Source organism: Salvia hispanica, chromosome 5 (assembly GCF_029641045.1).
Source record: "Salvia hispanica isolate PSC_SH4W2 chromosome 5, Shi_PSC_v1, whole genome shotgun sequence".
In the NCBI taxonomy this organism is placed as follows: domain Eukaryota; kingdom Viridiplantae; phylum Streptophyta; class Magnoliopsida; order Lamiales; family Lamiaceae; genus Salvia; species Salvia hispanica.
In genome coordinates this window covers 28,035,308-28,060,838 of record NC_142696.1, presented here as the reverse complement: position 1 = coordinate 28,060,838, position 25,531 = coordinate 28,035,308, and the positions used below count along the sequence as shown (strand labels likewise).

Here is a 25,531-nt window from a genome sequence, read left to right as displayed (position 1 = left end):
ACTCGTGCCTTATTTTTTGACTCAAAAGTCCCAAAATTTTTATGGCTTGAGGCAGTTGCTACATCGGTTTATTTGGTGAATCGGCTCCCTACAAAAATATTGAGTATGAAAACTCCGCTCCAACTTTTATCTTCTCTAGCCAAAGTACCTGAACCTCTTACACTACCACTTATGGTCTTTGGGTGTTCTGTGCATGTTCATGTTCCTAAACACGAAAAAATAAAATTTTCCGCTTGCGCTATAAAATGTGTTTTTTTGGGGTATGGAATCAACCAAAAGGGTTATCGGTGCTTTGATCCCTCATCTAGAAAGATAATAACTACTATGAGTGTGAATATTATTACACCAGCCTTAGTGGTCAGGGGAAGAGCAGAACTGTCGATAGGTCGAGTGGACCCCTAAGCTGGTTTATGCCACTACCAAGAAACTGTTGGGACTACCGCAGCGGAGGACACGGAAAACAAACAGGTCCTTAACGGATCTATTTAGGTGATTATGCATCCGACTCCAATTTCATGCAATAAACATAGATCTATAGATATAACATCAAAATAAACACATAATCATGCATATTCGATGTAGATTCGATTGATACCTCTTCTTGATCCATCATTGTCACGACCACAACTCCCTAGTGCTAGTGAGCGTAGCTATTTCGCGACTAAACAATTCTCAATAATCAAGGGACAACATAAAAAGGATGAAATCACTTAAATCAATAGTATCAAAGGCATATTGGTACATAGTCAAAACGTGTTCAGAGTATCAAGATTTAGTTCATAGCTTTCTAGCACATAACTCTAGATTTGCAGCGGAAGAGTCCAAGACAAAATAGCACGTATAAAGACATGCTACTTTGGGCTACCTAACTACTTATTTAAAATGCTTGTCCCAACACCTTCGCCTGCTCGTCCACGTTCAACCTGCACATTTGAAAATAACACGCAGGGCTGAGTATTTGATATACTCAGTGGGCACATTGCCAAAAATAGTTCTATCTTTAATTGTCAATGCCACAGTTGAGTGATCACGGGGTTTTACTTAAAAGACCCGAGTCACTAAAATACTTTTCCTTTAGTAAAGATTTGATTGCGCAATCACATAACATAGATATACCATATCTGAAACTGATGTGAACCGGGAATGTGGCCACATTCCACGACGGTCACTGGACCGGCCAACTCCTTTGTTAGCTCACGATCCCCTTATGTGTACACTAGTCCGAGTAGGGTTTGCGGCCCTACTGGGACCCGAATTCGATTTAACTTAAATTGGCATAGCCAAGCAGATAGGTAATCATAAAACAAAACATGGCATGACAACATACTTGAGCAAAGATTCACATTTTCATACTGAAATCACGTTTTGAAAGAATGCCCACCTCAAAAGCTAAAGCTCCTTCCGAAATTTCCTTAACTTGGTCTTAGATGACGTTCGAAGACGTCCCTTTAGGAAATAAAATGATACTTAATTAGATTTTTGAAATATCCATTAAGCTTAAACATGAATGCATCCTAAGTGCGTGACCGTTTTATTCCTTTTCCTTAATTCATGAGAAGTCCTTGAGCACTAAATAAATCTTGCGATTTAGTTTGGTGTGGAGGTCTACCAATTATTCGTTTAACGAAAGAGCGTTACCTCCTATATATTTTGTTCAAGCACTAAAATAGGCTCGAGGTCTATTCATCGTTTAGCGCATAAAATTCTGAAACGAAAAGTATTTATTCGTGCTCTTAAATTGAGGTCCGGAAATTTAACTTAGCTTCGTGGAAATATTTAGCGGACCAATAATTAATTAATCAACGACATAGGAGAGCCCATGATTTAATTAAATTCTTAGCCTATGCTTTTATTTTAGTTGGTGGCCCAACTCCATAATTAACTTCTAAAAACAAGGCAGCCCATTTCTAATATTTCCTAAGTCCATATTTATTTTTAATAGAGAGGCCCAACAAGTTTCTCATATCCATCGGTCTTCTTCTTCTATATTCATTTCTCAAAACAAAATTCCCCCAAATCAAAATCCTTAACTTCGGAAGAGAAAAAGCGGCGCCTCTCCCTCACGCCTCTCTTTTCTCCGGCGAAATCGTCGTTTCTCTGCATCGCCGGAGCATCACCGGTCCCGTCCTCTCTCTCCGTTTCACACAACTTTTCCAATTTTCCCTAATTTCACATTCTTAAATCCCTAATTTAGAAAACACAGCAACGACTTCTTCCCTCTTCTTATCTCGGCGATTCGCCGGCTTCGTCTCCTCCATCTCAACTCTCGGTCACCGCACTGATATCTTCTCTTTCGTGGTGGAGTCACGGCGGAGCGAATTCACCGGTGGGGCTGAGGCGTCGCCTCGAAGCTCGCGGTCTAGCGGCCTCGTCCCGCTGCGTCGATCGGTCAGCTGGTCCTCAAGGCGGAGCCGCCGTGCAGGGGTGCACGTGGCTGTCACGCCGCTTCGTTCTTTCCGTCGAGTTCTCCGGTGAGCAGCGACTCTGGCCCACTCTCGACGTCCCTTCGACGGCGTCAACGCCATCGCCATTTCACGCTGCTGCTCCGGCAGCGCCTCCTCCGTAATCGACTTTCCGGAGCTCCGTCGTTGCCGAACAGCCCTTCGGCCTAAGCTAAGTTCTAATTCTTTTATTCCAATCTATTTCTCCTCATTTACTCGTTCGATTCCGAGCTTATTTGGTGATGTTTTGATGGCTGGAAAGGGAAAATCTTATTTGTGTTCGTTGCTGGGGTATTTGCATTTGATAAACATATGTTCTTGTCCTAGATTTCTTTCATCTTTTAGCATATTATTAGTGAAAAGGCTTAGGCAGCAGCTTGTGAGATTTTAAGTTCTTGAAATTGTTTGTCCCGGTGGAGTCCCGCATAATAGCTACTGATTTTGGCCTTATGAGGCAGACTATGGTTTTCCTTACACTACTTGTTATGATTCTGGATTTAGTGTAGTTAACACTTGTGCTACTAAGTTCTTGAACTATTTTGTGATTGTTCTAAACATGATGCAAGATAAGGTGTTGGGGTGTTGAGGTGTTTACCTTGGTTTGGTGATTTCCTTTTTGCTTGTTGGCTGCCCTCCTTGCTGTTGTTGGAAGGAGATTCCTAAACCTTAAGCTCACAATAGCCTTTCTTGCTCCTTCTCACTCTCAACTTACCACTCTAATGCTAGAGAATTTCGAAATATGAGGAAAGAGTAGTGTTGTGGTATGTGGTGTGGCTTATATAGGCAGAGATGTGTACTCGTGTAGCCTTAATTGGGGCTGTTGTAATTCTTTGTTATTTTCCTGCATCAAATCTCCCTTTTCTTTGATTCTTGCAGTAGCTTTAACAGAATTTGGTGGTATACTAAGGAGGTAAGGACTATGCATTTATGTTATTTGTAGTACTGGTACTTGGCTGTTTACTTCATCTTGTTCTCATATGGCCACCTAGTGACCGGTACATAAACATTTCAGGTGCTGCCATATGGTGTGAAGGATTAAAGAATTTGACTTGCCCTCTTTGGTGAATTTTTGGTCTCCTATTATCAAAGTAGGGTTGTTTCTTTTCTCCTAATAGTAGCTCCTTAGTTTCCCTTGTTTCTTTGCAATTAACACTTGTTTTTATCTTGTAGGAGGAAGAAACAATTTTGGCTGCCACTTAGTTGCCTCGGAGAGTGGGCTCGCTGCCCTGGGCCCGGTGGCCGATCAGATACGGGCCGCGACTTTCGGCCCGGAAGAAGAGGCCCGATGCCATTTGTTCCATGCATATTTTATTTTTTTTAGTTGTTCATTTTATTGCCTATGTAACGCTATTCGAAAATTCATGATATTCTACAATGTAAATTTCCAATTTCTTAGTTCAATTGATTACTTAGCTTTTACTTGTAACTAAAAGTTTTTAAAAAAATTCACAACAAAAGCTCGAGTTTCATTAATTCTTCATGAACGGGGAACTTCACATCCTTAGTTCGATATTAAAATGGCGAGGGAAAAGAAAAGTAAGGGTGCGGGTATTACATTCTACCCTCCTTAACGAAAATTTCGTCCCGAAATTTTGCAGTTCTGGGTACTTTTCTTTCATCTTGTCTTCCAGTTCCTACGTAGCTTCCTCGTGACCATGGTGCTTCCATAGAACTTTCACTGTTACAATAGATTTGTTTCTCAATTCCTTGACCTTCCTATCCAAGATTGCCTCTGGCTTCTCTTCGTAGCTTAAGTCCGGATCCAAAATCATTTCCTCCTGGTGAACTATGTGGTTTGGGTCGAACACATATTTCCTCAATTGTGACACATGAAAAACGTTGTGCACATTCTCGAAACTCGGTGGAAGTGCCAATCTGTACGCCACAGGACCCACTTCTTCTAGAATTTCGTAGGGTCCGATGAATCGTGGTCTTAGCTTGCCCTTGATGCCGAATCTCGAAATTCCTTTAGACGGGGACACTTTCAGAAAAACTTTGTCTCCCGCCTTGAACTGCAGGTCGGTTCGGCGAGCATCTGCGTAAGACTTTTGTCTATCTTAAGCTTCCTTGATTCTTCCACGGATCTGTCGGACAATTTCTATCATCTCCTCTACAGAATCCAGTCCAAGCATCTTTCTCTCACTGACCTCGTCCCAATAGGGTGGTGATCTACATTTCTTTTCGTATGATGCTTCATATAGAACCATGTTTATGGTTGACTGATAACTGTTGTTGTAGGCAAACTCTATGAGCGGTAATGCTGGCTCCCAGCTTCCTCCACGGTCGAGCACTACGGATCTCAACATATCTTTCAGTGTCCGGATCGTCCTTTCAGACTGTCCATTCGTCTGCACATGGAACGCAGTACTGAAATTCTATCGGGGTGTCCAGGTCTTGCTGCAGGCTTATCCAAAATCTAGAAGTGAATTTTAAATCTCGGTCTGAAGTGATTGTCACTGGTATTCCATGTAAGCGTATGATCTCTTGTACCTAGATCTGAGCTAACTTGTCTAATCCGTAAGTGATACGAACTGGTACGAAGTGAGCGCTTTTGGTGAGGCGATCTATAATCACCCAAATAGAAGTATTTCCTCGTTGTGACTTTGGCAATTCTGTTACGAAGTCCATCGTGATGTGCTCCCATTTCCACTCGGGAATATCTAGGGGTTGCAGTTTCCATAGGGTCGTTGGTGTAGAGCCTTCACTTGTTGACATGCTAGGCATGTTTCTACTAACGACGCTATACTCCTCTTCATGCCATCCTACCAAAACTGTTTCTTCATATCTTGATACATTTTCGTACTTCCTGGGTGGGCAGTATAGGGTGTTTCGTGAGCTTCGCTCATGATCTCATTCCTGAGAGTCTCGTCATTGGGCACACATAATCTCCCTTCAAACGTGAGGGCGTTATCTGCTTCTTCGCGGTAACTCACCTCTTTTCCCGTCCTCACTTTAAGACGAATTTTCTCTAATGCTTCATCACTCCTTTGAGCCTCAACAATTCTGGTCCTTAAGTCTGGCTCAATCACTAGAGTGGCGATTCTACTTTCCACCGTCTCTGGTGCTCTTACTACCTCCAATCGCATCTTAGCGAATTCCCGTATAAGTTCCTCATTCTGTGTGAGGAAAGTGGCCACTTGGGGTGTGGTTTTCCTGCTCAAGGCATCTGCCACTACATTCGCTTTGCCTGGGTGGTAATTTATACCATAGTCATAATCCTTGACTAATTCGAGCCATCTACGTTGTCGCATATTCAAATCCTTCTGCTCGAAAAAGTACTTAAGGCTCTTGTGATCCGTGAAGATCTCACATCGAACTCCGTAGAGGTGATGTCTCCAAATCTTCAGGGCATGTACTACTGCTGCTAGTTCCAGATCATGAGTGGGGTAATTTAGCTCGTGTAGCCTGAGTTGGCGTGACGCGTATGCGATCACCTTGCCATTCTGCATCAGTACGCATCCAAGTCCGATCTTTGACGCATCGGTGTACACTACATAGCCTGCTTCTGGTGCTGGTACGGCTAGGACTAGTGCGGTGGTCAACTTTTCTTTTAATAGTTGGAAACTTGCTTCGCACTCCGGCGTCCAATTGACCTTAGCTCCTTTCTTGAGATGTTGAGTCAGTGGTCGAGCTATTTTTGAAAATCCTTCAATAAACCTCCGATAATAACCAGCCAAACCTAAGAAACTTCGAATCTCACTAGGTGTTGTTGGTGACTGCCAACGTTGTACTGCTTCCACTTTTGCAGGGTCCACTCGGATCCCTTCTGCCGTTACTATGTGCCCTAGGAAGTTCACCTCGTTGAGCCAAAACTCGCATTTCCCAAACTTAGCATAGAGTTTCTCGGCTCTCAACGTCTCTAAAGTGGTTCTCAGATGTTCTTCGTGTTCCTTCTCGTTCTTCGAGTAGATAAGTACATCATCTATAAAGACTAGCACGAACTTGTCCAAGTACGGGTGGAACACGCGGTTCATTAGGTCCATGAACACTGCCGGGGCATTTGTAAGCCCAAAAGGCATTACGGTGAACTCGTAATGGCCATATCTAGTGCAGAACGCCGTCTTGGGTACATCGTCATGTCGGACTTTCAGTTGGTGATAGCCTGATCTCAAGTCCATTTTCGAGAATACACCAGCCCCTCGAAGTTGGTCAAAAAGGTCATCAATCCTCGGTAGAGGATACTTGTTCTTGAGCGTCAGCTTGTTCAACTCTCGGTAGTCGATACACATTCTCAGTGTTCCTTCCTTCTTCTTCACGAAGAGCACTGGTGTGCCCCATGGTGACACATTGGGTCGGATGAAGCCTAGGTCTAGTAGTTCCTGTAACTGTATCTTGAGTTCTTCTAACTCTTTAGGCGCCATTCCGTATGGTGCCTTCGATACTGGGGCAGATCCTGGTTCGAGATCGATTGTGAATTCCAATTGCCTGTCTGGCGGCAATCCTGGTAGTGCGTCAGGAAAGACATCTGGAAATTCTCGTACCACTGCTACATCCTATATCTTTCGGTCCTCTTTCTGTTCTCCATTCAGATAGACGTGGTATGCAGGGCATCCTTTCCTTATCATAGTGGTCGCTTGTAGTGCAGAAATTATGGACTTTCGTCGCCTCATGGAGATTCCGTGAAAGATTGTGGGTTCCTTCCCTGGGTATTGCAGAGAGATCTGTCTTTCCTTACAAAGAATGGTAGCGTAGTTTTCGGCTAGCCAATCCATTCCCAATATGATGTCGACGCTCCACATCAACATCACATGCAAATTGTGAGCCACTAACTTAAGGTTTCCCATAGTGAATTCTACGTTTGAGCAAGTCCGTGTGATATCTATAAGGCCTCCTACGGGTGAGGACACCCTCATCTTATGTTCGATTGCATCAGTAGGTAGTTCTAAAGTATCCACGCAAGGTGCTGATATGAACGAGTGTGATGCACCAGTATCAAACAAAACGGCAATAGGTATGTTGAGGAGAGTTCCAGATTGCCCTGCTCCTGGTTCCCTGGCTCCGTCTTAGGCTGCCTCTGTCTCAGTGCAAAGCTCTGGCCTGAGTGGGAAGCCTCTGCCGTAACTGCCGCTGGTGTTGTGGAGCTTGGTGTAGGGGGGGGGCTGCATTTCCTCTTGGCTTAGCCTGAATTGCCCGCAGTTGCGGATGCTGCCCCTGATGGTCATATCTTCCTCTCGCCCCAGTATTCTTGTTCAAGCATCCCCTGGAAAAATGTGCTTCTGCCATGATTAAAGCACCTATATGTCCTAACTCTGTACTCCCCGTGGTGGTTTATTGACCAATTAGCACAGGGAGCGGCCTTAGGTCGGTACTCAACCCTCTTATTGAGATCGGTTTGTCTACCCCATTCTGCGGTGGTTTTGGGGCAAGCTATTGCTTCTTACTCTCATTTGGAGTTCGTTTTCCATTTTCTCGATCGTTCCTTCCTTTCGTTGATTTTATTTCGCCACACTTCGGACGATTTTCCTCTTGTCGAAGACATCCGTTCACTAAAATGTAATCTATGACAGTGCTCGTATTTTGACTAGATTTCGTTTCCTAACGATGATCTTGATCTCCATTTCTTGTGTCTCTCTTAGTTCACTTCGTTATTTGCCCGCCAATCACTGAATTGCTTAGTTAAATAAGTCTTGCGCGACGAAGAGTCATTAGGTCTATACGTATATAAGACTCATTTACAGTTCTCTTTTTGTGTCCTATTACCTGCGTAACTAGCGTAACATTCCATCCCTTAGTAGCTCGTTACAGGTGGCACACAGGTGCGAATAGTCAACTTTTCATGTTGTTATTTATACCGTCGCTTCTGGTTGGCGTATTGCTTCTGCATGTATGTCGGTCATCTGTATCTATACGAAATTTAGGTTATGCCTTCCATGAGAGTCTTGTATTAAGAACTCGACGATTTATCGATCAGTCTTAACTTGGATAGGATCTGAAATTGCGTAGAAGAAGCATGGTTGAAAATTTCTTTAATCAAGCTGCGACAATTTATTTTGAAGGCAAACACTGAGGTCAATTGAACTTATCATGACCAATCAAAGAACTACGTGGTTCGAATGGTCTTAGGTAAACCCATGAGATTGTGAACTCACTTCTGATGGAAGCTTGGAATAACATGAGATGGATCATGAAAATAGGATGAAGTTGAATTATCTCTCAATTTCAATAGTGGGCTACCATATAGGATATTTCAATTTTCGGCTCAAATTGAAAAGATCTGAACATTAAGGATGATGGTTTCAACATGTCAAAGCCCGAGTTTATCAGTCATGGAAGAGTTTAGAAATACAGGCAATTGCCACGAATCAATGTTTATCATGGTTTAACGACATCATAATGTGATATTATGGAATCAAGTCAATGGGTTCGCAAGTTTGGTTAGAGGCAACCAAGGTGAAAGAAACTTTTTGGAACGATCAAATAGGTCCAATACATCAAGGGATATGCAATACACTAGCCTTAACTTAGTGTTACAGAATAAATTACGAGCTAGAAACAATATGTGTGATGGAACTGAGCTAGAAAGAGTTCCATCCCTCAAAGAAAGATGCCACCACAAACATAGTTGCAAAATAGAGAGGTGAACAAAAGTCCCCACATAATATGCCATCATAAAAAAAATGTTTGAGCGGCATAAATCTTTTGGAGGTCAAGTAAGCAACTTAACAATGAAGGTTTATTACCTGAGTTAAAGAATTTAAGAGTTTTTGTTCTTATACATTGTAAGTCATAGAAGACAACAACCAATAAAGGTGTTTGAGAAAATAGGAGTAATCCGCTTTCGGGAACTGAAATTTAATCATCACTATTGTGGGATAGATGATAGTGTCGTATTACTTGCAAAAATGTGAGTCAATCAAAAGTCTTAAATAGATGGGAGGACATCATTTTCAAGGGGGTTCGGAGGATGTCCGAAGAGTGAGATTATTCTGAAGGTCATGATTGTAAGCAACTTTTAGAAATGAGAGGTATAAGGTTGGTGCTTACAAGTCATAGCATTACTCTTTATGAACGATGTCAAAGGACTACAGTCGAAAACTTGAAGTGAGTCACAACTTTCATAGAAAATAAGAATTGGGATGCGTTACTCGTAAAGATGAAAGTCAATCCAAAGTCTGATATAGACAACAAGCACTGCTGTTAAGGAGGTTCAGAATCCAAGTAATTACTGTTGATTAAAATCGTCCATTCCAACTTCGGAGATGGCACTCCCTTGTTCATCTTTCGAGAGTTGGAACATTATAAGATCGTCCTAGGAAATCCCAAGTTCCAAGTAGAGATTCATCACTTTATTACGACTAATAATTATAGTTGAGGATCAAATCTTTCATAGTTTTCTTAGCAAGTTCATAACGATCTTCTTTGCAAAAACTCAAAGCTCTCGCGTGTCCTTGACGTGTAATAGTGAGGCGTTCCTATGACGTGTCGCCACTGGTGACTCCAAATGAGAGATCGGAATATTTCGTTAGATCGCAGGTACGATCTATTATTTTTTTGCAGGGACACACCACTTAGCATATCTTCTTGTAGAAGATTTCAAATCGTATACCACTTCTATTATATTCTCCGTGTTCTTATCGTTCAGGGGAAACGATAGGAAATTGTAAGCATCAATCTAAGTTCGAGTTTGAACCAAAATTTTCGTTTGTCCTATCACTCAAGAAAGTGATGTTACAGTTATCCACTTACAACTATGTTCAAAGTGCTAGTGTAACATACCTCCTAGGCACTCTATGTTTGCATGCATTAGTCATGGTCTCACACTTTAAGATTTTGAGCATGCACAACATCATGACACGTTGGCATCTGATGCAAATAATCAAATTTTGCATAGCAAATTTAGTATCTATGTAAATGAAAGAGATACAATATTTCCCCTTGAAATTCGAAATAATTTTTGAAAATTCTTATAACTGAAACATTTTGGAAGAGGTACGACTTTACCTCATTGTTGCGGTTGAACGTGACGAGTCGAGGTGTTGGGTCCTTTAACTTTCCATTTAAGTCATGTTCTAGCCTAGTGCTATCATTCTAGACTAAGGCTTGAAAGAAGGTTCTTGGGTCCAGAGCGAAAGAACGGTGCTCTGATACCACTCTGTCACGACCACAACTCCCTAGTGCTAGTGAGCGTAGCTATTTCGCGACTAAACAATTCTCAATAATCAAGGGACAACATAAAAAGGATGAAATCACTTAAATCAATAGTATCAAAGGCATATGGGTACATAGTCAAAACGTGTTCAGAGTATCAAGATTTAGTTCATAGCTTTCTAGCACATAACTCTAGATTTGCAGCGGAAGAGTCCAAGACAAAATAGCACGTATGAAGACATGCTACTTTGGGCTACCTAACTACTTATTTAAAATGCTTGTCCCAACACCTTCGCCTGCTCGTCCACGTTCAACCTGCACATTTGAAAATAACACGCAGGGCTGAGTATTTGATATACTCAGTGGGCACATTGCCAAAAATAGTTCTATCTTTAATTGTCAATGCCACAGTTGAGTGATCACGGGGTTTTACTTAAAAGACCCGAGTCACTAAAATACTTTTCCTTTAGTAAAGATTTGATTGCGCAATCACATAACATAGATATACCATATCTGAAACTGATGTGAACCGGGAATGTGGCCACATTCCACGACGGTCACTGGACCGGCCAACTCCTTTGTTAGCTCACGATCCCCTTATGTGTACACTAGTCCGAGTAGGGTTTGCGGCCCTACTGGGACCCGAATTCGATTTAACTTAAATTGGCATAGCCAAGCAGATAGGTAATCATAAAACAAAACATGGCATGACAACATACTTGAGCAAAGATTCACATTTTCATACTGAAATCACGTTTTGAAAGAATGCCCACCTCAAAAGCTAAAGCTCCTTCCGAAATTTCCTTAACTTGGTCTTAGATGACGTTCGAAGACGTCCCTTTAGGAAATAAAATGATACTTAATTAGATTTTTGAAATATCCATTTAGCTTAAACATGAATGCATCCTAAGTGCGTGACCGTTTTATTCCTTTTCCTTAATTCATGAGAAGTCCTTGAGCACTAAATAAATCTTGCGATTTAGTTTGGTGTGGAGGTCTACCAATTATTCGTTTAACGAAAGAGCGTTACCTCCTATATATTTTGTTCAAGCACTAAAATAGGCTCGAGGTCTATTCATCGTTTAGCGCATAAAATTCTGAAACGAAAAGTATTTATTCGTGCTCTTAAATTGAGGTCCGAAAATTTAACTTAGCTTCGTGGAAATATTTAGCGGACCAATAATTAATTAATCAACGACATAGGAGAGCCCATGATTTAATTAAATTCTTAGCCTATGCTTTTATTTTAGTTGGTGGCCCAACTCCATAATTAACTTCTAAAAACAAGGCAGCCCATTTCTAATATTTCCTAAGTCCATATTTATTTTTAATAGAGAGGCCCAACAAGTTTCTCATATCCATCGGTCTTCTTCTTCTATATTCATTTCTCAAAACAAAATTCCCCCAAATCAAAATCCTTAACTTCGGAAGAGAAAAAGCGGCGCCTCTCCCTCACGCCTCTCTTTTCTCCGGCGAAATCGCCGTTTCTCTGCATCGCCGGAGCATCACCGGTCCCGTCCTCTCTCTCCGTTTCACACAACTTTTCCAATTTTCCCTAATTTCACATTCTTAAATCCCTAATTTAGAAAACACAGCAACGACTTCTTCCCTCTTCTTATCTCGGCGATTCGCCGGCTTCGTCTCCTCCATCTCAACTCTCGGTCACCGCACTGATATCTTCTCTTTCGTGGTGGAGTCACGGCGGAGCGAATTCACCGGTGGGGCTGAGGCGTCGCCTCGAAGCTCGCGGTCTAGCGGCCTCGTCCCGCTGCGTCGATCGGTCAGCTGGTCCTCAAGGCGGAGCCGCCGTGCAGGGGTGCACGTGGCTGTCACGCCGCTTCGTTCTTTCCGTCGAGTTCTCCGGTGAGCAGCGACTCTGGCCCACTCTCGACGTCCCTTCGACGGCGTCAACGCCATCGCCATTTCACGCTGCTGCTCCGGCAGCGCCTCCTCCGTAATCGACTTTCCGGAGCTCCGTCGTTGCCGAACAGCCCTTCGGCCTAAGCTAAGTTCTAATTCTTTTATTCCAATCTATTTCTCCTCATTTACTCGTTCGATTCCGAGCTTATTTGGTGATGTTTTGATGGCTGGAAAGGGAAAATCTTATTTGTGTTCGTTGCTGGGGTATTTGCATTTGATAAACATATGTTCTTGTCCTAGATTTCTTTCATCTTTTAGCATATTATTAGTGAAAAGGCTTAGGCAGCAGCTTGTGAGATTTTAAGTTCTTGAAATTGTTTGTCCCGGTGGAGTCCCGCATAATAGCTACTGATTTTGGCCTTATGAGGCAGACTATGGTTTTCCTTACACTACTTGTTATGATTCTGGATTTAGTGTAGTTAACACTTGTGCTACTAAGTTCTTGAACTATTTTGTGATTGTTCTAAACATGATGCAAGATAAGGTGTTGGGGTGTTGAGGTGTTTACCTTGGTTTGGTGATTTCCTTTTTGCTTGTTGGCTGCCCTCCTTGCTGTTGTTGGAAGGAGATTCCTAAACCTTAAGCTCACAATAGCCTTTCTTGCTCCTTCTCACTCTCAACTTACCACTCTAATGCTAGAGAATTTCGAAATATGAGGAAAGAGTAGTGTTGTGGTATGTGGTGTGGCTTATATAGGCAGAGATGTGTACTCGTGTAGCCTTAATTGGGGCTGTTGTAATTCTTTGTTATTTTCCTGCATCAAATCTCCCTTTTCTTTGATTCTTGCAGTAGCTTTAACAGAATTTGGTGGTATACTAAGGAGGTAAGGACTATGCATTTATGTTATTTGTAGTACTGGTACTTGGCTGTTTACTTCATCTTGTTCTCATATGGCCACCTAGTGACCGGTACATAAACATTTCAGGTGCTGCCATATGGTGTGAAGGATTAAAGAATTTGACTTGCCCTCTTTGGTGAATTTTTGGTCTCCTATTATCAAAGTAGGGTTGTTTCTTTTCTCCTAATAGTAGCTCCTTAGTTTCCCTTGTTTCTTTGCAATTAACACTTGTTTTTATCTTGTAGGAGGAAGAAACAATTTTGGCTGCCACTTAGTTGCCTCGGAGAGTGGGCTCGCTGCCCTGGGCCCGGTGGCCGATCAGATACGGGCCGCGACTTTCGGCCCGGAAGAAGAGGCCCGATGCCATTTGTTCCATGCATATTTTATTTTTTTTAGTTGTTCATTTTATTGCCTATGTAACGCTATTCGAAAATTCATGATATTCTACAATGTAAATTTCCAATTTCTTAGTTCAATTGATTACTTAGCTTTTACTTGTAACTAAAAGTTTTTAAAAAAATTCACAACAAAAGCTCGAGTTTCATTAATTCTTCATGAACGGGGAACTTCACATCCTTAGTTCGATATTAAAATGGCGAGGGAAAAGAAAAGTAAGGGTGCGGGTATTACAATCATAGGATCGAAGTTGCTAGGTGCACCACCCGGAGATCCTTGGTTTATCGACCGTGAATCTTCCAACCTATTCCCTTGTCCTTGGTTATTCATCCGTGTGGGCGGATCTTGAACAACCAAAATAGTCTTGATGAGATCTAGGAGGAACACTACACCAAACTATCTATCTCGATTCAATTCTATGGATTAGAATGAACAAGACAAGATCAAACCAAAAACCCTAGCTCCCTATTTCTTGGAGGCTCGAAAATCGAGCCAAATGAGGGAGAGAGAGGCCACGCTAGTGGCGGCTAGGGTTGGGGTTGAGAGGTGTGACTTGTGGTGTATGGTGTGCTAGGGTTTCCACATCTCATCACTATTTATAATGGATTTGTTGGGCTAGGATGGGGATCCATGGAATGACTTAAGTTTTGGGCTCACCCATTAGATAAATTACTAATTAAATCAAATGACCCATGATTTAATATATTATCAATGAAATATTATTTTGTTCCACTAAAGAATAATATTGCACTCCCACTTAAATCACCAAATTACAAATAATTTGGGTCCATTTTATTTTATAATATTTCCCGCGTTTAAGATTATCTTGATCCGTCAATTTAATTCTTTTGTCTGCTATGTGACTAGAATTAAATTAATTCTCCAAAGAGTTTTTCTAGTTTGAAACTTTATTTATTATTCGTGGAATAAATTCCAACTGCGCAGTTTTCTGAATAAAAAATTCCTTTTTCAAACACCTCTTGGGGATCACCCCTTAGGGATTTAATCATACCACACTGGGCACGCGAATTCTATGAAATAATATTCCAATACCTTCATGTTATTCAATTACTACCACCCAAGATATCATGAACTTGAGTTACGTACAAACTCTCACATATTGATAAGTCAAAGTGGCGTTTGATTGAATAAACAATATTGATATTAATATCATAGACTAGAAAATACTAAACTTTCTGAAATATATTCTTTCAGAAGATAGCAATAAAGAATACATTTCGCATTAGATCCTTTCAGTGCTTTACCAAACCGGTGTTACTAATCTCGTCTTAGGTAAGAGAGAATTATCACAAACACCGCAACCGTACCAATAGGTAGCCAAAGCCTATCTAGGTTGTGAATACGTTTTTCTTCTTACTAGATCTGGCCAAGTCCCCTACTGGAAAACTCATGAGGAGATTCATCGAATTTCCCTACTTGACCTTCTTAGTAAAAAGCCTTAGACTTGTTTATCATATTTCAATAATAAACCATTATATTAAATTATTTATTCTCATAATTAGGTAAACAAGTGGACGTGGCGTTTCTCGTATACATGCACAAGCTGACTGTACAAAGGCATGTATGCTCGAAGCATCTTTTAGTATACAAACCCCAACAGAAACTCTGCCGTGGAATCAACAGAGACAGTAAGTACTGCCGCCGAGCCTGTCTTGGCGGCAGCAGAGCCTACTCAATCGTCTTCGCCTTATAGTCCTCTTCCAGTGATATCTGAGGTAATTCCTGAAACCACCAGCATCAATAGTACAGTTATTCCTAATGACTCTGCCACAGAACCGGAGGAGAGTGCTGCGATTGACGGGGATACTGGGCAATGTATACTCCCAAATCGGATCACGAGGGGTATTCCACCAAAGAGATACAGTCCAGAGCGTGTCTCGAAGAGGAGTAGATATTCAGTGGCAAATCTGGCTAAAGCTAATTTGACAGAGATGGCGAGGGCATTCTCTGCTGCCCTATATGATGAAGAAGAGCTTCCCAGAACTGCCGAGGAAGCAATGAGAATTCCACATTGGAGGGAGGCGATGATTGTAGAGATGGAGGCACTAATGAAAAACAAGACATGGGAAGTATGTATGAGACCCGAGGGAAATAAGTCAGTTGAGGAAGAATCTTTTTACCGAGTTTGAAATGAAAGACTTGGGTCTCCTAAAGTATTTTCTGGGAATTGAAGTAATGCGGTCCAAGAAGGGGATATTTATAAGTCAGAGGAAGTATGTTTTGGATCTATTGGCGGAAACTGGAATGCTTGACTGTAAGCCTGCAGAGACCCCAATGGTGCAGAATCACAGCCTTCGATTGACAGAAGGAGCTGAACTAACACACCAGACTAGATACCAACAGCTTGTGGGTAAGCTTATCTACCTTTCTCATACTAGGCCAGACATTGCTTATGCCGTGGGGGTAGTTAGTCAATTCATGCATAAGCCTCAAGTCGATCACTGGGAAGCGGCCTTGAGAATTGTGCGGTATCTAAAGGGGACTCCCGGGCATGGAGTTTTGTTCAAGAATCATGGGAACTTGGAGGTGCATGAGTTCACTCATGCAGATTGGGCTGGAAATCCAAATGATCGGAAGTCAACTGCAGGATATTTCACCTTTGTGGGAGGAAATCTTGTAACTTGGCTGAGTAAGAAACAAAAGGTGGTAGCTCTGTCAAGTGCCGAAGCGGAGTTTCGTGGAATTAAGAGTGCATTGACTGAAATCCTCTGGCTGAAGAGGTTGATGACAGAACTTGGATTGATGTCTAAGGAGCCGTGCAGATTCTTTTGTGACAACAAGATGGCGATCAGTATATCTAAAAATCCAGTGCAACACGATCGAACAAAGAATGTTGAAGTAGACCGCCACCTCATCAAGGAAAACATAGAAGCAAAAGTGATAGATCTTCCACAGTTAACAGATATCCTCACTAAAGCAGTGGATTCAAGAAGTTTCCATGGAGTATTGAGCAAGTTAAAATGGGTGATCCCATTGTTTAACTTGAGGGGGTGTTGGAAATAAATCAAGAAGATATGCAAAGATTAGGGAATTGATTTGTAATTGATTGTAATTATTCTTTTCTTGATTTGCAGCTAGGGTAAATCTTACCATATGTAATTAACCTTAAGCCTATTTAGGCGTGTAGTCCCCTTCACAATCAAACAAGTTGAATGAATATATGATCCCAAAATTCAACAACAACTATGGCTTGGGATGGTTCCCCATTCAAGTGTGCATTCAATGATCCTATCTCAGGATTATGATCAAGTGCAGCAGCCATGGCGATTGCTTCTCCCTCCTCGGGATCTGAAAACAACAAGAGTTCACGCTTGATCGGTGAGATTTGACTCGATTTATTTTAAACACGAGAAATACCCGCAAGTGTACGGGGCTAATGTAGCAATAAACAAGTATGAGTATCGTATCCACGAAGACAAATTGTGCAGCTCAAGTACCACGAACCAATTTTGACTACTATCTAGAAAATCCGGGAGAGTTGGTTTTGATTTTTGAAAAACAAATGAACATAAACAAGACACAAGTATGCAACAAAAGACGAGTTTCAAATAATAGAACGAGATAGAGTCTTGGATCCAACTACAACGAACACGATGTGAACAACTCAACAACTTCGATTACCCAATTGAAGTCTCTAGGATTACTAGGAAAGCCGCTAGTCTAGGCTAAGCCCTCTCTCGAGTGCACTTAACCAGTTGATTAATTATTAATATTGAAGTCTCCTTCTAATACGTCACAATTAACTCCTTAAAACAAAGGGCTCAAGCCCTCACTCTAGAATTCCTTCTCTCGAATGCAAATTATCTAGGTGTTGTTCATTCTTTTAACAATCCTAATTGGGTATCTCTCGATTACTCAAACTAGGACAACAAACCCAATTGGTAGCTAAGCAATTGAATTGAAAAGGCACAAGAACGAAACAAAGAAATCACAAGAGCAAAGGTAATCAGAAGTCCTTGAATTAATCCAAAGCATTCATTGTAGTCTTCACCAAAACTCTACAAATGATTTAGCTACTCATATCCAAAGCAAATTCACAAGAGAAATCCATAGAAAGAGATTTGAACATAGTAAACTAATAAAGATACTCCCAAGGGTGAATTGAATGGGCAAATGGTCTTCGTCTTCAAACTTGTTGATGAATCGGACTCTTTGACGCTTCAATCTGCTCTCAAAAGGTGGAAACTGCTTCTGGGGCGTGTGGAATATGTCCTGGAGTCGAACCCTAGGTCATATTTATACCCGGGGCGAAAAATAGAAATTCAGCTGCAGACGAGCAACAAAACGCCCGACCGGGCGTTCTTCTTGAAGCGAGAAGTTGCGCAAAACGCCCGGCCCGGGCGTTTTCAGAGGGAAAAACGCCCGGGGACAGTGGATTCGCCCGGTCTGAGAGGCAAAACGCCCGGCCCGGGGACAGAGAATTCGCCCAGAGAATTTCAGAGGGAAAAACGCCCGGGGACAGAGAATTCGCCCGGCCTGGGTGGCAAAACGCCCGGCTAGTTGTGTGAAAACGCCCGGCTTGATCTTTTGGCTGTCATTTCGTCCGTTTCCACCTGTTTTGACTACAAAAACTCGACAAACTTATCAGAGCACTCTAACTAAGGGATCACGGATGAAAACTCAAGTAATGTGCTACAATATACTCAAGTAAGCACTGTAAACCATCCAAAACACTTGCTAAACTATGAGTTTATCAAGATTAGCTCTTCCTCACTGCCTGAACTCAAATCAACAGGGTTTGATGTAGTTAACCCTGATCTAATGGTGACAAGGTTATCACTTCTCTAGTTCACGTTAGACTCAGTATCCCTCCGAATAAGCGGGTTTTTCCAATGCCCAAACTTCGAGCTCCTGTTCATAAACTGAAAAAGAAAACATGAAAATAAATTAATCAAAAACTATGTACGTCAAAATATCTTAAACACGTGTAAATTAACGCCATCCATCCCTGGCAGTGACGCCATTTGAAAGCTATGAGATAACGAATGTGAGCGTGCTTAAAATAATATCGCAGACTGATCATGTAGACCGGGCTAAACCAATCCACATCCCTGCATGTGCATGGAAAATACGTGAAGCAGACTCTCTAAACCTATCTACGTTTCGTCGGACACGCAATCCGAGGCTATACTCAAGACCTTAACCCACAAGATACTAAAATTTAGCAAAGAGAAGTAAGGATCAAATCCCACAAGGATGGAGGTATAAAAACATGTGTCAGGGAGGACATTCTGGGAGGGTTGGCTACTGCCACGCAACTAAAGTGGGTTAAGAATTATCTACTTGACTGGAAAGATTGAACAGGGGATTCTACCTAGACTGATCAACTAGACTGAAAATGTAAGGAAGCATGATTAAACGACACAAGTATGAAATAGTGAACCGACATTCAAATCTGATCTAAAACAACTATAGCAAATGTAGCTAGTAGATCATACTGTAAACTTCCTAAAATGGGTGGGACAAAGAGAAAGAGTAAATGGGGACCGTCTAAGTGGGCAGAAAAAGCTGAAAAAGCAAAAAGCATAAAACAACCTTTGGATCTGATCTCCTAACCGATTCCCTACTTCATCTTCTCCAAGTAACCAAGCAAAACAGAGCATTTGATGAACAAACTTTAAGAAAGCAGAGCATGCTTCATATGAAATGTAAATGAGACTTTTAAGCTAGAAACTATTGGATCTACGCTAATTGTCTAACTAGACAGAATGAGCCATAATCATGCATTCAACACAAAATAAAACTAGATCTAAGAGATTCTAAACAACTAACAATTGTGTAAAGCATCCAATAAAACAGAAACGAAACTGAACATCACAAAATCCAACAAAAACTTCCAGAGTCTCAAAATAGAACAAGATCCAAACATCAAATGACAATATCCAAATCAAACAACAAAATAGCAAAGAGATTCTCAAGCTAGGATGTTCAAAACACTAAAAACACTTGAGAAGCAAACTAAAGCGATGCATAATAGAAATTAAACGATTGTATCTTCACTCCGTAGAGTGGTGGAATATCAACTGAATGGTTAAAACAGCAGGAACTAAGGTGTTCATCCCCTCGGAGCTAGGAGGCAAAGAGCATTTCTAGATTGTGGAGTATACTTGCAGCTGTGAGTGTGTGTGGAGAGGCTCTCTCCAAAAAGGGGCTCTCTTTATGCCTTCAATGTTGATTCCTTTATATAGGACGACTCCAAGCTCCAATCCCTAGGTATATCCTCCATGATTTGACATTTTTACCCTTACAGCAAAGGGTATTTTCTAATTCTATCCCCTCTCCCCTACTCCTTGCATTACCTGCTCCTTATGATACTCCTCTTGATTAATTGGGCGGCATTTTTGCATTTTCACTCCATTTTGCTTCATCTGCATCTGCTCGGCTAGTTTGCACTGTCTAACTGATCCAGTAGCCATCCTGCACACTTAAACTCAGGATTTGTGCATTATCTCCACCAAAAGCATGTAAAATCACCCAAAAGTCAACGCATGAAAAGTTGTAATTGCAATTTATTTTTTTACGTCATTTTTGATTTGGGATTTTGACTCTTTTCCTCCTCATATCATTAATTGAAAAAAGTTGTAGTGTAATTTAATTTTTTATGCTATTTTATTTTGAGATATTGGCTTTTTCATCCTCGTATCATTAATTGTAAATAATTTGTATATATAATTTAATTTTCATGCCCTTTTTTATCTTGGGGATTTTGGCTCTTTCTTCCACTTAATTGTACACCAATCTATGTATGAGTATGTGCGTTAGGGTGACACCAGTCTTAAAGTGACAACTTGACAACAACGTAGCATGCAATATGCGATTCATAGGTAAACAACTCGACATATAGTTCCAAGCAATCTGCGATACGAAATCATAGCACTATGCTGATACCATAATTAAAATGACAATCTAGGCAAGCAATTTGCTACATATAAGCAAGCAATCTGTGATACACAAGCAAGCAACTCGGCATATGGTTCCAAGCAATTTGCGATACAAAATTATAAATAACCAAGCAATCCGTGATACATAAGCAAACAAACCTTCCACGTGGCAGACTAAGATTGAATCTGCTCCTAAATCTAAGGATCCTCGTTGGTGGTTTGTTGTCATTTTAATACAATCCTGCGAGTATATCTTCACATTAGATAAGAACTAATTCATTTTACACAAAGAACTTAATGCATGTTGATTCATCTCTACTAAAGTATTATTTTTTTTCCAATGAAAATATGAAATCGCTAAGTGCAGACAAAAAAAATATGACACTTTGCCTATTATAAGAAAGGAAATATTAAGGAAGTGATAAATAAATAATTTATTAGTAGGGGTTTCAAATTACATGGAGAAAAAGAAATTAAATAAATTGGACTTAATTAGTCATTTTTACAATTTTGGAAATGAAAAGAAATTAAAATAGAATCAATTGAGATTAATTTATTTTGTTCAATTTCAGACAATCCTAAACTAATTAGTATTATATTAATTTAGAGTTACATATCTCGCATGTTGTAGATGATTAAAATACTATAAAGTATTAATTTATAAAAAAAGATAGGGTGATAATTATTCTGAAGTGATAAACTAATTTTTATGGATGTATCAAAATGGAAAAATTATATAATTTTTTGGAAATAGATGGAGTATTGATTTTATAAGATAGCTGTGACAACTATATATTGTATACTGACTACATGTTTTTTCGTTTTTTAAAAGAATCAATAATAATTTTTCATTTATCACTATGATGACTAAAATCTCCAATTTACTGGAAGGGGGAAAAAACATCTTAACAACTAGTATATAATAAGTTATTTAAATAAGTTTTACCATAAAGAAGGTTATTTTAACATTATATTATAGTTACACTTTTATCAAATAATAAAGATTGTTATGACAATAATTGTTCAACACCAACACATGACAAAATTATTTGACTTTAACGACAAATAATAAATGCAAATTGTGAATTAACAACAATGATCATTGTTACATACAATATTGTTCAAAAGCCAATTGACGATAAAGAATCGATGTAAGTCACAGTATATGTTATTACCAGTACTAAATTTCACATTTAATTTCAACGATAGAAGATGACAGATATAATTATTTTGCAACAAAAGAAAGACAACAAATATAATTGTAAATAACAAAAATAAGAGTTTTACCATAAAAATACAAGCTTAGTTTAATTTAAATCGTTATTATTATTTTACTGAGTAACGAATATAGCATAAGATTAGTACTTTATTTTTAACGATAAACTAACGTCAAAGGTCGTTGTCACATACAATGCAACAGTCGACATACGACAAAGAATGTTGTAAGCTACATAGTAAGTGTTTCACCATTAAAAAATGGCCTAGTATAAACACAAGTCATAATTAATTTCTCTCTCGCCAAATAATAAATTTAACATTAAATTTTAAAACCTAGGATAAAAAATGAGATCTCAACCTCTCTATGCAAAGAGAATCATTTGACTTTACTTATGAGAGAGTAAAGTCAAATGGAAGCAAAGTCAAATGGCCTAGTATAAATACAGGTCATAATTAACTTATCTCTCACCAAATAATAAATTTAACATTAAATTTCAAAACCTTGGATAAAAAATGAAATCTCTTCCTCTCTATGCAAAGAGAATCATTTTTGTGATGACTCAAACCCCCAATTTACTAGATGGGGGAAAAATATCTTACCAACTACTCCCTTCGTCCAACATTAGGAGTCCCGGTCATTTTTGTGCACTCGCTTTATAGATATTATAATAAATAGTAAAAGTGGAGAAATGGTAAAATAAGAGAGAGAATAATGTTAAGAAGACTCTTCTCAACATTATTCTCTCTCTTACTTTACCATTTCTCCACTTTAACTATTTATTATCATTTTTACAAAACGAGTGTGTAAAAGTGACCGGGACTTCTAATGGCGGATGGAGAGAGTATATAATAAGTTATTTGAATAAGTTTTACCATAAAAAAAAGGTTATTTTAACATTATATTATAGTTACACTTTTATCAAATAATAAAGATTGTTGTGACAATTATTGTTCGACACCAACTAACGACCAAAATATTTGAATTTAACGACAAATAATAAATGCAATTGTCAACTAACAACAACGATCATTGTTACGTATAATATTGTTCAACAACCAATAGACGATAAAGAATCGATGTAAGTCACAGAATTATTCTATTACCAGTAATAAATTTCACATTTAATTTCAACGACAGAAAGACGACAAATATAGTTATTGTGCAACGACAGAAAGACGACAAATATAGTTTTAAATTGCGAAAATAAGAGTTTTACCATAAAAATACAAGCTTTGTATAATTTAAATGAGTATTATTATTTTACTAAGTAATCAATATAACATAAGATTAGCGGTTACCGATAAACTAACATCAATGGTTGTTGTGACATACAATGCAACAGCCGACATACGACAAAGAATGTTGTAAGCTGCATAATAAGTGTTTCACCATTAAAAAATGGCCTAGTATAAACACAGATCATAATTAATTTTTGTCTCACCAAATAATAAATTTAACATTAAATTTCAAAACCTTGGATAAAAAATGAGATCTTTGACTCTCTATGCAAAGAGAATCATTTGACTTTACTTATGAGAGAGTAAAGTCAAATGGCCTAGTATAATCACATGATGCAGTTATAGAATACAAGACTTGGAGGCTAAGAAAAATATATTTTGAGTTTTATTTATTTCCTAGTTAGTAAAATTAGTAGATGGAAAAATATTAATTGTTTTTTACTTCTACAAATTAGGTTTTCATTTTTTCTTATTTTCCTTATAGTTATTTTTGCTTATTATCTCTTTAGTTATTTTCTTTCCATAAGTTATTTGATATTGAGTTTTTATACTCCGAAGTTCTCAATAAGTTTGAGTTCTTTATCTACCAGTTTAATCAATCTCATATGTTCCTGCCTCACCAAATAATAAATCTACCAGTTTATCTAACACAGGACATATCTAATTTCTCTCTCACCAAATAATAAATTTAACATTAAATTCAAAACCTTGGATAAAAATGAGATATCTACCTATCTATGCAAAGAAAATTATATGACTTTACTTATGAGAGAGTAAAGTCAAATGGCCATGTATAAACACATGTCATAATTAATTTCTCTCTCACCAAATAATAAATTTAACATTAAATTTCAAAACCTTGGATGAAAAAGGAGATCTCTACCTCTTTATGCAAAGAGAACTATTTGACTTTACTCATGAGAGAGTAAAGTCAAATGGCCTAGTATAAACAAAGGTTATAATTAATTTCTCTCTCACCAAATAATAAATTTAACATTAAATTTCAAAACCTTGGATAAAAAATGAGATCTCTACCTCTCTATGCAAAGAGAATCATTTGACTTTACATATTTGAGAGTAATGTCAAATGGCCTAGTATGTATACAGGTCATAATTAATTTCTCTCTCACCAAATAATAAATTTAACATTAAATTTCAAAACCTTGGATAAAAAATGAGATCTCTGCCTCTCCATGCAAAGAGAATCATTTGCCTTTACTTATGAGAGAGAATGATTTTTATCATACGAACATCCAAACCATGGTTTTGAGTAACAAATAAAATGAAAAGAAACAATAATTTTAATTTTAATTATGAGGCCCGCCGCGAAATCGTCACCCCCCTAAAATACCACAGTGCTGCCATGAAACCATCGGAAATCCAGCTGTGCAGCCTCGATTCTTTGAGAATCAACGCTTCCAATCCTTCAATGCAAACCGAACAGAAGAGAAACACAGGTAAAAAGCGCTTAACACATGTTACTTGCATGAAGAAATATTTTAATTTTGCCAAGATCGCAATGTGCTTTATACAGTTGATGTGCCTAATGCCCACTATATATATTGAGACAAGTGTGTACAATTTTGCTCAATGTCACGCCTGTTGAAAGGCATTTCATGTGGAAAGGCATTTATCATAGCCAAGTCAAGGCTTCATATAATCGTGTTCTGCATCTTCATTTATAAAGTTACAATTTGATTCTCATAAAAATTGAAATACCAATACATATGTGAGAGGAATCTTTTTGGAACAGGTTCACACTAATGAACTGACCACAATTTCTATGTCTTTTGCAGGCAATTTCTACATGGTTTGCAGAAGTTCGGCAATGGTGATTGGAAGAACATTTCGAAATTTAGTGCGAACTAGATCAAGTAGCCAAGTAGCAAGTCATGCTCAAAACTACTTCAGAAGGCTGAGTTCGACTAAAAAAGAGGGTAAACGGCTCAGTATTAGTTATATCACAATTCTGAAACCCAAGAAATTGTTAGCCTTCGAGAAGGAGACGACAAGCTTCATGCCCAAATGCTGCAAGGGAGATTCTTCGAGAATTGCTTCCTTGAAATCTCTCAAGAGCAGCAGCACACGCTGGTACCCAACTGCTGTCCGGATGCGCCATGTTAGCTTCAGGTAGTGCTTTCGGGAAGCGTGGGAGCCCTAAGAAAGCTTCGAGTACTGATGAAAACAAGCTGGGGGAAAGGTATCCCAGGAAAAAGAAAGCTCTTGCATGTAACGAGGGCCAATTGTTGCCCGGGTTACCTGAGAGAGTTCCAACAGACACGAGGAACCAATTGCTGCTTGGGGCAAAGAAAGCTCCATCTGATGCCGGGAGGCAGTACCCCCACGAAGCTCCAAAGGATATTGGGTACCAACTGCTGTCTGGATACCCTAATCAACATTGCGCCCCATCTGGTTCACTACCAATCACAGGCCACCCAACTCCCTCGTATGGGACGGTTGGGTATCGCACGCGATCAAGATCAGTCTTT

At 39.4% G+C, this 25,531-nt stretch overlaps 2 long non-coding RNA genes across 2 annotated transcripts; both read left to right on the top strand.

Annotated features, from left to right (window-relative positions):
* Positions 1 to 2,098: 2,098 nt before the first annotated feature.
* Positions 2,099 to 3,836, top strand: LOC125187580 (uncharacterized). The gene is made up of 3 exons (XR_007170627.2): positions 2,099 to 3,351; positions 3,454 to 3,529; positions 3,612 to 3,836. It is a non-coding gene; the product is annotated as an uncharacterized LOC125187580 (long non-coding RNA).
* Positions 3,837 to 11,938: 8,102 nt separating this feature from the next.
* Positions 11,939 to 13,757, top strand: LOC148926581 (uncharacterized). The gene is made up of 3 exons (XR_016130487.1): positions 11,939 to 13,272; positions 13,375 to 13,450; positions 13,533 to 13,757. It is a non-coding gene; the product is annotated as an uncharacterized LOC148926581 (long non-coding RNA).
* Positions 13,758 to 25,531: the final 11,774 nt, after the last annotated feature.